We start from the raw sequence: 12,909 nt of genomic DNA, 5'->3' as shown, positions 1-12,909 counted from the left end.
CAAACAAATACTGTATATATTCATGTATGCAGATGTGCAATTAAAAATTCATAAAGTGAGGGACACCTGGTTGACTCAGTCGGTTAAGTGTCTGCCTTTGCCTCTGATCATGATCCCAGGGTCCTGGGATCAAGTCCCACATCAGGCTCCTTACTCAGTGGGGAGCCTGTTTCTCCCTCTGCCTGCTGTTTCCCTTACTCATGCTTTCTCTCTCTTTCTCTGACAGATAAATAAATAAAATCTTTTTTTAAAAAAATCATAAAGTGAGCTTCCATTTCCAACCATGAGAGACCAAGAGGGTTCACAATTACCCTCCTACTGTAAACAACTAGGAAAGTGGGCAAAGAAAGGAAGCAATTGTTTTTAAACTTTAGAAACAGGCTATGCAGGACTGTGATGGCAGGAGAAAGTAAACAAATGCAATGAGACTCCCAGTGGATATGCCTATCTACTTGGAGGCAATTTCACAGAGAAGGAGATCCTGAAGATAACCCAGCAGCGGTCTCACAGAGGTAAAAGAGCAGATATCAAAACTCAGAAAGGCTGAGTCAGCTAGAATTTGCTTGTCAGAGTACCAAAATGGCTGGATCTATGAAGTCAAACTGCTTTAGGAACTGGCATAGGGGTCCCCTTGACTATTTGGTTAAACACCAACCAGGGCTACAGAAGTTGAACCTTCACAATGGTAGGTACAAATTAACTCCTGGGAGAAGAACCAGCAAGTTTTAATACAAAAAAATTTCCAGACTTCAAACAAGGCTAGCAATGTCTGCATGTACAGTGGTGTATATATTAGAAATATATCAGGTGGACTTTTGCTTTCACCCATGACAAAGTATAATACTTAACATTAGCCAGAGAGAGAAATGGTAGAATACACAGGACATACAGTAGAAACCTTAACTAGTAGGATTAAAACTACCCTAGTGAGAGGTAGACTAGACACTAGAATGCACTGGCTTTCCCTCAAATCCACAAACAATAGTTTGCCAAAATAAATCTGTGGAATATTTAAAGAAATACAATAAAATTTAATAAGCCAAACCTAAAATCTGCAAGTTCAATTAGCCAAACAAAATTAATAGAGATATGAAAAAGGAAGAAAAAAATGACTCATAACCAAAATAAAATTGGCCATAATAAAGACACAGGGACAATGAAATTGGCAGGAAAAAAGGCCAAAAGAGCTATAATGAAAATACTCAAAATACTTAAGGACTTAAGACATGAACATAATGCAGAAAGAAACAGAAGATACAAACAATGAAATTTCTATACATAAAAAAACAACATGTGAAATAAAACATTCACAGAGTGGAATTAACAGTAGATTTCATACTGGAAAAAAAAATCAGTGAACTTGAAGAAACATCAATAGAAACAGCATAAACAGAGGTGCACAGCTAAAAAGGAGAAATAATAAACACAGCCTCTGTGACCAACAGGAAGATGTCAGGTGGTCTAATAAGTGTATTGCTTCCAACCAGATTTACCTCTTGCCTGAAATGAACAACACACACATATACCCACACACACCCCCACACTATTAAAAGATTCTCAAGATTATTAAGTGATGGGAGACTAAAAACAGTGATCACAAACATAGAAAACAAACAAAAAGAGTCCTATAATAGCCCCAGGTTATAGCTTAGAGAGAGCTATCAGGCTATGGTTCCATAACAGGAAACCCAGCTGAGGCTGCTGGTCTCTCGGAGTTTAAGAAATGGAGCTGAAGTCAAGGAATCTATGGAGCTCACAGAGTAGGGTACTGGAGAGTACCTGGTACTCTCCAGAGGATTCCACTCCGTCTTCAGTTTTCATATACGGAAACTACCCCAGGCTAGAAGTCACCAGAGAATAGGATCCCCAGTAATCACAGAGGGTCAGGAATAGTTTGTATTCTCAGCAGACAGAGTGAAAAAGCTCATGGTTTACAGGACCTTGGATAGAGTACTCAGAAGCATTTTACCTCTACCATAGGGAGAACTCTTCCATAGAGTAAATGCTACTCTTGTCACACCCAACAAATTTCAAAAGCAAGACACCATAGGATCAAACAGTTTTCAAGTGCCAGGAAAAAAAAATCAAAAATATTTACAAAAATATAAAAATATCTGGCCCCAACAAAATAAAATTCACAGCATTAATTACAATTAAAAAAATTATCAAGCTAGCAAAGAAGGAGGAGGCTATGGCCAAGAGAAGAAAACTCAATCAATACAAACAGACGTAGAAATGACACAGATGATAGAATTAATAGACAAGCACACTAAATCAGTTACTACAACTTTATCCTGCATGTTCAAGAAGCTAGGGGAAAACTGATATGTTGAGTGAACACAGGGAAGATTTTGAAAAGACCCAAACAGAATGTCCAAATTTGATGAAAACTTTATAAAGTCCCTGATTCTAAAAGTTCAATAAACTCAAAGCATAAGAAACACACAGAAAACTATGGTGGCACACCATAATCAAATTGTTTAAATCAGTGATAAAGAAAAAAATTCTTAAAATCAGAGTAAAATACAAAAACAGCATGTAAAGAGGAACGAATAAAAGAATATCAGATTTTATGTCAAAAACAATGTAATCTAAAAAAAGCAGAGCAACATCTTTTAAATACTTGAAGGAAAAACTATCAACCTACAATTGTATACTCAGTGAAGGTATCTTTCAAAAATTAAAGAGAAATCAAGTTTTCTCAGGCATAATAAAAATCATAAGATTCATGAGCAGCAGAACTTTCAAGAATGTTAAAGGAAATCCTTCAAATGGAAGGAAAATATCTAGCAAAACATTGATCTGTACAAAGAAAAGAAGAGCATAAGAAATGGTAGCTACACAGGTAAATATAAAAGACTTTACCTTATTAGTTAAGTCTCCTTAAAGTCTAGTAGATTGTTTAAAACAGAAATAATATGTTATTTCATATTAATAATATTAAAATTAATCTATAATATATGTTATCAAGTAATACTTTTTAATTGAAGGTAGACATAAGAAATAAAGATTAAAATATGTAGCTTAAAGCAAACACTAAAACAACACAAAAGATCTATTAAATAAAAAATACCCAATATATCCAAAAGCAGCCCCCAAAATGAAGAAAAAAGGATAAGAAAGACAATTACACACAATATAAAAATAGTACATTTACACCCAACCATATTACATTAAAGTGAACATAGTTCAAAATTCCAATTAAAAGACAAAGATTGTCAGATTTGGTTAAAATCAAGACATTTAAAAGCACTGCTGGGGTGCCCGGGTGGCTCAGTGGGTTAAGTCTCTGCCTTCGGCTCAGGTCATGATCTTAGGGTCCTGGGATCGAGCCCCGCATCGGGCTCTCTGCTTGGCGGGGAGCCTGCTTCCCTACCCTCTCTCTGCCTGCCTCTCTGCCTACTTGTGATCTTTCTCTCTGTCAAATAAATAAATAAATAAAGTCTTAAAAAAATGCTCTGAGGGAAAAAAAAAAGCACTGTTGACAAGAAACACACCTCAAATATAAAAACACAAACAGGTTAAAAGTAAAAGGATTTTAAAAATGTCATGCTAAAAAAATAAAATGAAAACTAGATAGCTATATTAGTAACAGAGAAAGTTGATTAAAGAGCAAAAAATATTACTAGAGATTAATAAAAATCATTTTATAATAGCAAAAAGGTCAATCAAAAAGAAATAACAAGCTTAAACTTTTACATACCAAATAACAGAGCATCAAAACATATAAAGCAAAAACTGATGGACCAGCAGAGAGAAAGACAAAAATTATAATTACAGTAAGAGATTTCAAAAACCCTCTTTCAACAATGTGTAGAACAAGTACAGAGTAAATCAGTAAGTATATAAAACACAACTTACTTAACTGAAAATTACAGAACATTATCTATCACCAATAGCAGAATACATATTCTTTTCAAGTGTACATTTACCCATATAGATTATATTTGGTCCATACAACCAGTATCAATAAATCAAAAATAATTCAAGTCATAGAAACACATTCTTTGACTACAAATGAATTAAATTAGAAATCTACAGCAAGAATACATGTAGAAAATCCTCACAAAACTAAAGAACACATTTCTAAATAACCAATGGGTCAAAAAAGAAAACAAGATGAAATTATAAACTATGAGAGTATTAAAAATACAACGTTAGGACAAAAGTTGTGGGATACAGCTAAAGTTATTTGCTGGAGGAAAATTTATAGCATGAAACAGTCATATTAGAAAAGAAGAAAGCTATCCAACCAAAGACTTGAGTTTTCATTTTAAGAAAATCAGAAAAAGAATAAATTAAACCCAAAGTAAGGGGTGCCTGGGTGGCTTAGTCCTTAAGTGTCTGTCTTTGGCTCAGGTCATGATCCAGGGGTCCTGGGATCCAGCCCAGCATCTGGCTGCCCCCACAGCAGGAAGCCTGCTTCTCCTTCTCCCACTCCTCCTACTTGTGTTCCCACTCTTGCTGTATTTCTCTCTGTCAAATAAATAAATAAAATCTTAAAAAAAAACAAAAGTAAGCAGAAAACAGGAAATAACAAAATAGGAAAAATAATAGTGTAAATCAATGAAATAGACGTCCATCCAGATATACTAGGGAAAAAGGAAGAAGACACAAACTAGCAACACATACAAGATGAAAAAGGTGACATCATTACAAACTTTACAGATATTAAAAGGATAATATGGAAATATTATAAACAACTTTATGCCAGTAAGTTCAACAACTCAGTTATAAAAAAAAAAAAAACCACACCAAATTTCTTATAAGACACAAACTACCAAAGCTCACTCAAGAAGACACAGACAATCTGAGTAGTCCTATATGTGTTAAGCAAATTGAACTTGTAGTAAAATATCTTCCCACAAGGACAACTCCAGGTTTAGATGGCTTTACCACAGAATTCCACCAAACACTGAAAGAAGTAATACCAACTCTACGCAAATTCTTTCAGAAAATTAAATAGGAGGAAACATTTACAAACTCATTCCATAAGACCAGCATTATCCAAATACGAAAACAAGACAAATACTACAAGAAACAAAAACCACAAACCAAAGCCCTCCATGTGCATAAATGTAAATATTCTTAATAAAATTTACCATATCAAATCCAAGAATATATAAAAAGGATAATGCATCATGACCAACTGGGATTCATCCTGGAAGAGCAAGGATGATTTAACATTTGAAAATTGTTAGTTCATTTAATTCATCAAACTTAATTATCATTTAATTATTAACAGAGTAAACATTGAAACCACGATTATTGAAAGAGATATGGGAAAACCATCTGACAAAATCCAGCATTCATTCCTATAAAGAAAAAAGAAAGAAAGAAAAAAAACCCACAAACCAACAACAAACAAAAACCTTGCAAATTAGGAATACAACTACCTTAGCTTGTAAAGGGTATCTAGGAAAAACAAATATACCATATTTAATGGTAAAAGACGAAATGTTTCCCGCCTAAGATCAAGAACAAACCTGGATGACTGCTCTCACCAGTTTTAATCAAGATTGTGCTGGACATTCTAACCAGCACAATCAAACAAGAAAAAAAAGAGAAAAAGCATCCAGATTGGAAGGAAAAAATTAAAAGTATTTGTAATGCAGATATCATGATAGTCTAGGTAGGAAATCCTTCAGAATACAGAAAAAAGGTACTAAAATTAATAAATTAGTTCAGCAAAGTAACAAGATAAAGATCAATATATAGTATTTTATACAGTATATAACATATAATACAAAAAAACACCCTGCATTTCCACATACTAACAATGAGTAATTAGAATCAACATTTAAAAACAATACCATTTCCAAAGCATTAAAAATGTAAACTACTTAGGATGATAAATCTGACCAAAAGATGGAGAAGATCTATACACTGAAAACTACAAACATTGCTGAGAGAGATTAAAGAAGACTTAAATAAATGGAGAAATGTAAGCTGTACATGGATTGGAAGATTCAATATTTTAAGATATTTATTCTCCCCGAATTGATCTATTGTTTCAATACAATCCCAAAGTCCAAACAGGCTTTTTTTGTAGAAACTGGCATGATTTCTACAGTTGATATGGAAATACAAAAAACACAGACTAACCAAACGACTATGGAAAAAAAAAAACAAACGAAAATCAAAACACATATATTACCTAAATTCAAGACTATCATAAGGCTACAAGAGAAAGCCATATAATATTATGATCAAACACAGTAAGATCCAAAGGAAGAGAAGAGAGCCCCAAACTATTCACACAAATATTGCCAACAGGTTTTCAACCAAGGTGCAAAGGCAATTCAGTGAAGGAAAGAAAAATCTTTTCAATAAGCAGTGCTGAAACAAATGAAGATCCATTTTAAAAAAAGAAGAAATAAAAAGAATTTCCATCCATATCTCAGACTATATATAAAAATCAAATCAAAATGGGTCGTATAGGGCGCCTAGGTGGCTCAGCCAGTTGGGCGTCTGCCTTCGGCTCGGGATTGAGTCCTGCGTTGGGCTCCCTGCTCAGTGGAGAGCCTGCTTCTCCCTCTCCCTCTGCCTGCTGCTCTGCCTACTTGTGCTTTCTATCTCTTTCAAATAAATAAATAAAATCTTAAGAAAAAAATAATTCAAAATGGGTCATACACCTAAATGTCAAACTCAAGACCTTTCCAAACTTCTTAAAGAGAACATATGAAGGGTGCCTGGGTGGCTCAGTCCATTAAGTGTCTGCCTTTGGCTCAGGTCAGGATCCCCGGGTTCTGGGAGGAGTCCCGCATTGGCTCCCTGCTCAGTGGAGAATCTGCTTCTCCCTCTGCCTCTTCCCCTGCTTGTGTTCTCTCTCTCGCTCTGTCAGAAAAATAAAATCTTTTTAAAAAATTTTTAAAATATGGGAAAACTTTTGTGACCTTGAGTTTATGTAACAATTTCAAAAGCAAGACACAAAAAGCATGGCCCGTAAAATAAAACCTATATAACCCGGACTTAAAATCTGCTCTTCAAAGGCACTGGTAAAAGAATGAAAAGATAAGCTATATTTTATAAGAAAATATTTGCAAATCGCATACCTGATTAGATACTTGTACCCAGCATATTCAAGAACTTTCAAAATTTAGTAATAATAAAACAACTGAATTTTTACAATGAGCTAATGATTTGAACACTTTACCAAAGAAAACTGTACACATTGTTGAGAGAAAAATGAGATGTTATATAAACCAAGAAGTAACACTTTCTCTAAGATACCATCCCTGATCTTATCAGATGAAAATTATCTACCAACGTATGTACTACATTGACTTGAAGCTATGACTCACCTAGTTTCTAAAATTTGAAATTAGAAATTACATTAGATTTATTTTGACATCCTCCAGCATATCATAGGTCCTCACATGATGCCTGCTTTACCCAAGTACATATTAAATATACAAAGATGGATGAATAGTAGGTATATAGGGAAATTCCTTTTTAATTGAAAGTTGTATTAAAGAAACATGTTTCAGAAAATTATTTTAGGGGTGCCTGGGTGGCTCAGTGGGTTAAGCCACTGCCTTCGGCTCAGGTCATGATCTCGGGGTCCTGGGATAGAGCCCCGCATTGGGATATTTGTTCGGCAGGGAGCCTGCTTCCCCCACTCTCTCTGCCTGCCTCTTTGCCTACTTGTGAACTCTCTCTCTGTCAAGTAAATAAATAAAATCTTTAAAAAAAAATAAAGAAAATTATTTTATAGGTTTAATCATTTTATAATTTTATGTGCTCTAGAAAATTCTGAATTTTATTAAACAAAATAAATATTTCTTCTTCCTTCCAAGTTTAATGCTTTTCCTTTAACCTCAGGTTTCATTTAAAAAAAAAAAAAAAAAACTTGTTTTTATAAGCCATTATCTGAAGTTAATCACTGTTCTCTAATTTCCTCTCTCTCACAGACCTCCAAATTGTAGAAATCAGTTCCAGGCAGTGCCAACTCTCAAAAGATAACAGAGCTATGCTATTATGGAAGAGAAAAGGAAACAGAAGACTGGGGAAATGGAGAGGGGGAGAAATATCACATAAAATTTCATGGAAATCCAGAGTTCTTAAGTTGTATGTATTGTTCCAGAGACAACTGCCAGGATGATTCTGGCCTCAGACAACACTCTGAAGCCTTGGCTCTGAGAGCATCCGGAGCACAGGAATCTAGGACTTGACAGCCATCTTTTCTTTTCCAGTCTGAAAGTGACAGAGAACAAATGCCAAGAAGCATCAAAGTGAACTAGGTTTTTTCCATTTCTAAAGTCTTGCTTCAGGTGGGGCATACCGATGCCAAAAGGGGAGGGGGAGGAGCTGTCTTCCAAAAACAGGACAGATTCTGAAGCGGATATACCTTACACAGAAACTTAACCTTATAGAACACCTGAACCCTAACAGACAAACAGGCAGAGACCCATTAGGCCCCGAAAATCTATTTACTTTCAATAAATATTTACTGCACATAGGCATATAAATTTGGCCCCTCTGCTGAGCTCTGAAGGCTGCCTGGATAAACCTTATTTTATTGCCATTATCAGTTTCCAGAGCTCTCTGCCAGCACCCACCCTGACTAGTGTCTGTTTCTCATTTCCCATTTGCTATTTGTTAAATTTAAACTTTTACATTAAGTTCGAATGAAAAGTAAAATCACAAATTTCATGTGTGGTGAAAAGGAGAAAGAAAAACAAATAGGAAGATTCAGAATGACATGGGACTTTCCTCCTCTCATTCACCAAAGACCCGATGGGATTATATTAAACAAGTTAACCTGCCATTCTCATTCTTTATAAAACCTATAGGATATTACAATTAGGTATTTTTGAAAAGCAACAATAAAGCTGAACTTAACAGAATTTAGAAAAGAAAAAAAGAGAGAAAAACAGATTAACTTTAAAAAAATGTAGTGAAGGAGCACCTGGGTGGCTCAGTAGGTTAAGCATCTGCCTTCAGCTCAGGTCATGATCTCAGGGTCCTGGGATTGAGCCCCACATGGGGCTCCCGGCTCAGCAGGGAGTCTGTTTCTCCCTCTCCCCCTGCTCATGCAGTCTTTCTCTCTCACACACACTCACTCTCAAATAAATAAACAAAATCTTAAAAAAAAAAAAAAAGTGTAGGGAAATGATTACCACTGAATTTCCTAGCCAGCCTGACTCCTTATCTTTTCTGAAGAAAATGATTAACACGTCAAAAAAAAGTTGTATTCAAATGAGCAGTTATTGATTTAGAGGAGAAGCATCTTTGAAGGCAGCGGGGCAAGAAGCTTTTAGGAGAAAAAAGACTGATCTATAAGGAAGGGGCCAGTGGGGACTGAGCAAGGCAGCCAAGGGGCAGGAAGGCACGGGTTCAAGCATAGCAGAAATCCTGTTTTTCTCAGTCAGGTATACAGAGAGGGATGAAGAAGATTTGTAATGGAGAAAGGTAAGCCCATTTGGTCTCTGTATTCTCTGAAAAAATGAATATACGTATGTGGGTATTTTTACCTATACAGAGCTATCTGGGTGTGCACATGTGTCTACTGTGCTACCATTTATCAAGAACTTCTTTCTGGGGAGTGCATGCCAGCAGAGCTTGCTGGCTATGTATTCCTAGGGTCTGTTGTTCTTGTACCTGGACCGTTCTAAGAGTTATTAAATATCTGGGATACTGCCCTTGCATGCTGCTATACATTTTGTTAAGCACTTCTATCCATCCATTTACCAGGCTGTCTCCAAACACGAAAATGCCTATAGGCCTTAGGTATGATAGCCTGGCTTTGCCACCTGCTATAATTTGAATTTAGACTCCAAAGTTACATGTGAAATATAAGGGTATAACTGTCTCTTGGCTATATGTTGTTTTTTTTTTTTATTTAATCTAATTTTATTATTTTTCAGTGTTCCAAAATTCATTGTTTATGCACCATACCCAGTGCTCCATGCGATACGTGCCCTCCATAATACCCACCACCAGGCTCATCGAACCCCACACTCCCCTCCAAAATCCTCAGTTTGTTTCTCAGACTCCACAGTCTCTCACGGTTTGTCTCCCCCTCCAATTTCCCCCAACTCACTTCCCCTCTCCATCTCTCAATGTCCTCCATGTTATTCCTTATGCTCCATAAGTAAGCGAAACCATATGATAATTGACTCTCTCTGCTTGACTTATTTTACTCAGCATGATGTCTTTCAGTCCCATTCATCTTGATGCAAAAGTTGGTTATTCTTCCTTTCTGATGGAGGCATACTACTACTCCATTGTATATATGGACTATATCTTCTTTACCCATTCATCTGTTGAAGGGCATCTTTGTTCTTTCCACAGTTTGGTGACTGTGGCTATTGCTGCTATGAACACTGGGGTACAGATGGCCCTTCTTTTCACTACATCTGTATCTTTGGGGTAAATACCAGTAGTGCAATTGCAGGGTCATAAGGTAGCTGTATTTTTAATTAAGGAATCTCCACACTGTTTTCCAAAGTGGTTGCACCAACTTGCATTCCCACCAACAGTGTAAGAGGGTTCCCCTTTCTGCACATCCTCTTCAACACTTGTTGTTTGCTGTTTTGTTAATTTTAGCTATTCTAACTGGTGTAAGGTGGTATCTCAATGTGGTTTTGATTTGAATCTCCCTGATGGCTAATGATGATGAACATTATTTCATGTGTCTGTTAGCCATTTGTATGTCTTCTTCGGAGATAATCACATCCAAAAAATGGCTAATGTTTTAAAACTTTCCTTAGGATGTCCCAGGTGGTGGTCTGGATCCCAAAAGTGCTTAGGAAGCCCCAATCTATAAATATCTGGTCATCCCAAATATCTCCTCTCACCTTAAGGGTTGGGCTACACCAGCTATCCCAAGAAGAAGGTGGGACGGGACCAAGAACAGGGGTCAGTGAACTACATGCAGACAATCCAGTCTGCAGCTGCCTTTAAAAAAAACAAAAAAACAAAAAACAAAAAAAACAGCTTTACTGACATATAGCCACTCCCATTTGCTTGAGTATAATCTATGGTCACTTGCAGCTTCAGTGGCAGAGCTGAATAGTTACTAAAGAGATCTCAGGGATCACAAAGCTGAAAACATTTACATCTGGCCTTTTAAAGAAAGTTTGCTGATTCCTGAGCCAGAACAAATGAATGTGTTCGGGGCACGTGTTGCTGCTGTGTGCCCGCCTAGTACATGGTAAGAAAAAACCCTCTGTCTTCCCCAGATCAAGAGAACAGACCATTTCCTAAGGAGCCATGGCTGTTAGAATAACACACTCCACATATCCCCACTGGGAGCACAGGCTGTGTCCCCCTGGAGCTCTGAGAAACTCTAAGACCTGACTCTCCTTGCTGGACCTTGGGAAGAATGGGAAGCTCAGTTAAACTTCCTGCTGTTTTGTTTTTTGTTTTTTTTTTCATACTCTGAGTCTGAATCCTTGTACTCAGGTCCATTCATCTAGGGAGAAGAGTGCTCTGAACTCCACTCTTTGATTTAGATAGTCTTTAATAAAGTAACTATGCAGGAAAATATACTAATGGCAGTCTGTGAAAATAAGATTTCAATGCTTCAGTTGATTTCTTCAGACCTGTTTAGAACCTGTTTGACCTACTTCTGTGCATTTATGAAAAAGTGTAATTGAAAAGTTAAAATGGTCATGTGATTTTTAAATGTCTGTATTTTTACATATAGAGAGAGTTCAAATTCTACTGAATGAACAAAAAACAAGATTTGAAATAAAGGTTTAATAAATTAGATCCATTAGTAAATCTAAGGAATGTATAAGAAAAACTGAAAACCAGAGTGAATTTTTGATATCACAACTTAAGGAAGATAATGTATTCTTCAATGAAATTACTGGAGGATAGCTATGTCTTGTAAGGGACCCAAGAGCAGCACAATATCATCAGCCAATGGAGGGTCAAGCTCCTCCTGGCAGGACTGGTTAATTCTAAGACCCCCCTGCAATTCACAGGACTGTTACCTCATGTTCCTATTACATGCCAAAGGTCAATGAACCAATTTTCAAAAATGGCAATTTCTCTAAAGTGTCTGAAGTCAGGCAAAAACATTAAGCAAAAGCCACTGGGATTTACTTACCACATTATGAAGGAAAAAAAATGGATTTGAACAAAACCTGCCACTCTATTATGAAACTGAGTTTGTGGGGAAAAGCAGAGGGGCTGGGAGAGGAATACTCATTGTGTGAAGTGAGATAGGTTGGGAAAACCAAGAATAAACTTGGCAACTATTTTAAGAACAATTAGTTTTCCATATATCTATTTTGTAACATCTCAAGTTAAGGATTGCACACTGTACACATTCTCTTAAAGAGAAATATTGTTTGACTTTAAGTGGAAAAATAGCTTAACAGTGTTTGTTACGTAATATTTTTGGTTTTTTCCTAACTGAAAATGAATAAAGAATTAATACAACTAATTTCATGATTATGTAGAATTCACAAAATATAACCTCTCTCTCCCCTTAATAACCATTGTACGAATGACCTAATAGAGGCTTCAGCAAGTAATCCAGGACATTCTCACAACAATGAATGAGTCTGGGTGTAAAATTTTCCATTTATGTTGTGAATTATATTTTCTGATGTCCTTCTTAATTACCCTTAACCTTCATGGATCTAGATGAGTCTCGATCAAATCCTCAGCATATTAGAATGAAATATACATCCTTTACCGAGGAAAGCAAACAGAGGGTAACCTACCACCTTTTAAATGTCACTGCCAAGAAACACATGCTGTGTTTTAAAATTCACAGTATGGCTTCCCTTGGAACTGAAGTGGGGGAAGGAAGGAGAGCAGGGAAAGGCATTTAAAAAGTTTACAGAAAACTGACTGCAATTCTTTATTCTCTTCCACTCAGCAAATAATCTCCAAAAGCCTACGTTTCACTCTTCTTCCACACTGTTTCTACCTACCCCAAATTCGCTC

At 36.2% G+C, this 12,909-nt stretch overlaps 1 protein-coding gene across 7 annotated transcripts in view; it reads right to left on the bottom strand.

Moving 5' to 3' along the window:
- Positions 1–12,909, bottom strand: part of ARHGAP28 (Rho GTPase activating protein 28) — a 249,382-nt gene that overhangs the window by 127,747 nt on the left and 108,726 nt on the right. The window contains exon 2 of one of the 7 annotated variants that reach the window (XM_047697642.1): positions 10,803–10,902. The exons of the other annotated variants lie outside the window; for them this stretch is intronic. The gene's annotated coding sequence lies outside the window, so the exon portion shown is untranslated. The remainder of the gene's footprint in view (positions 1–10,802; positions 10,903–12,909) is intronic. 7 annotated transcript variants of the gene reach the window in all.

Source organism: Lutra lutra, chromosome 12 (genome assembly GCF_902655055.1).
Source record: "Lutra lutra chromosome 12, mLutLut1.2, whole genome shotgun sequence".
NCBI lineage: Eukaryota > Metazoa > Chordata > Mammalia > Carnivora > Mustelidae > Lutra > Lutra lutra.
Note: the sequence above shows the minus strand (reverse complement) of the source record. Positions and strands in the feature narration are given on the sequence as shown.